Genomic DNA, 2,270 nt, shown 5'->3' with positions numbered 1-2,270 from the left:
GACCCTCGGGCTCAGGAAACCCAAGGGAAAAAGAGGCTAGGTGGCAAATGGTAAAACCAAGGTTGGGCATTGCTGGAAAAGCTTTAATCAAGGCGAACTATCAAGGGGTTCCCATTATAACCCAACCGCGTACGAAACGCAAAATCCGGGAACATAACACCGATATGACGGAAACTAGGGCGGCAACAGTGGAACAAAACACTAGGCGAGAGGCCGAGCCTTCCACCCTTTACCAAGTATATAGATACATTAAGATAACATGGCAATATAATGATATCCCAACAAGTAAATAAATGTTCCAACAAGGAACGACCTCCAATCTTCACCTGCAACTAGCAACGCTATAAGAGGGGCTGAGCAAAGCGGTTACATAGCCAATCAACGATTTGCTAGGACATGGTGGGTTAGAGGTTTGACAAGGCAATTTGGGAGGCTTGAAAGCAAATGGTAGGCATCGTAGCATTGGCATAGCAAAAGAGCGAGCAATCTAGCATAGCAAAGATAGTAGTGATTTCGAGGGTATGATCATCTTGCCTGCAAAGTTGTCAGAGTTGACTGGATCCTCGAAAGCAAACTCAACGGGCTCCTCGTTAGTGAACTCGTCTCCTGGCTCTACCCAAACAAGACAAACAAGCAACAAGGGCACAATCAAACACGTGCAAGGCTCAAACAATATGATGCAACGATGATAGGCTATGCGGGATGCGATGCGGGATGCATATGCAAGATTTGAAAAGGGATGCAAGAACCTGGACTCAACTTGGAAATCCAAGTGTGCCACTGGAAAGATGAGATGAAATCGGTTGAAAACGATATAAAGAACGCCGGAATCGGAGTTACGGTTTGGAAATGGCAAGTGATTCAAATATGACACCGGTCTGCGATTTATAGCAAGTAGCCATCTAAATGCAACGAAATGAACATGCTAGAGCACCAAAACATGGCAACAAAATACATGGCAGGGATGCATTCAAGATGCTTGACAAAAGTCTAGTACTGAGCTACGGCCAAATCATCCAGTAACATGTTCAAACAAGCATGGCAAAAATGCATATGGTAAACAGATGTGAGACTTAGTGAAATTAACACTTGTCTGGAATTTCAGATCAGGTAGCACTCTTTGGAGTAACAAAACTACATGCTACAGGACCTTAACATGACAAAGTAAAATATAGGATGGAGCTACTCAAAAGTCTTAACAAAAGTCCCTTAGTGACCTTGAGCCAAAAGGGATCATAAAACACATTTGCAAGCATGTGAACATAGCAAAAGCATAATCAGTTTTCAGACTTAGTGAAAACTGGCACATGCTGAAACATAGCTCAAGTAGGCATGTTTACGAGCTCGATGCACTCACTACAGAGCAAGTCAGGAAAAGCTAAGCATACATCTATCAAGAATACACAAAATGCAAGCTAGACATGGCAACAACAATAGCATAGCATGCACGGATCAACTACAACATCATCGACAAAATCGCTAACAAGTAGACAATCTGCCCAGATTCACAAAGTGGCAAAAGTAGAGCTCGATTGACTCAAGCTAGGGCGCTCCATAATTGCAAACAAAGACATGGATGGATATAACACTACAAGATTAACAAAACATCCTTACTGATCATCCTCAAAAGAGGCACGGATCACTAGGAAACAACATGAACATATGGCAACATGAGGTAAACAGATCAAGGACTTAGTGGAAATGCTAAGTCTCTGAAATCACCATTACCAAGTGCCTCACTTGGCAAGCTTGTGCTAGTCACCACACACATCACAAAAAATACATGGGTTGCACCTCTGGCAAGATGGCAAAACCCTTAACAAAACATATGTAGAGCTCATGGGCATATCATGCACACAATAATCATGGCAAAAATGACAAAAAGCTAAATGGAGTAGCATATCTGACAAATATCTCAAGTAGCCCTCTTCTAACAGCATTTCGGGCATCAAGATGAACTCAAATGAAAATGATGCAATGGAATGAAATGATGTACTCTTTGAGATGAATATTTTGATATGCTATATGCCCAAAACAGAGCTACGGATGCAAAGTTATAGCACGATGAACAGGAGCATATGAGCTAGGGTTAGGGATAAAAAGTCAACCCAAACGGATCTAGATCCGAGATCCGAACGACACGGATTACGAGGTTCGTCGAGTCACTGTTCACCAGCGGGGAGGGAGCTCACCGGAGGTCGACATGGAGGCGGGGCCGGAGGAGGTCGCCGGACGGCGGCGGGGCGGCGAGCACCGGGCGGCGGGGCGGA

The 2,270-nt window shown here is 44.1% G+C and overlaps 1 pseudogene; it reads right to left on the bottom strand.

Moving 5' to 3' along the window:
* The window catches only part of LOC119272599, a 98,201-nt pseudogene that overhangs the window by 21,088 nt on the left and 74,843 nt on the right, over positions 1-2,270 (bottom strand).

This window comes from Triticum dicoccoides, chromosome 3A (assembly GCF_002162155.2).
Source record: "Triticum dicoccoides isolate Atlit2015 ecotype Zavitan chromosome 3A, WEW_v2.0, whole genome shotgun sequence".
NCBI classification, from domain to species: domain Eukaryota; kingdom Viridiplantae; phylum Streptophyta; class Magnoliopsida; order Poales; family Poaceae; genus Triticum; species Triticum dicoccoides.
This window is presented reverse-complemented; position numbering and strand designations above follow the sequence as displayed.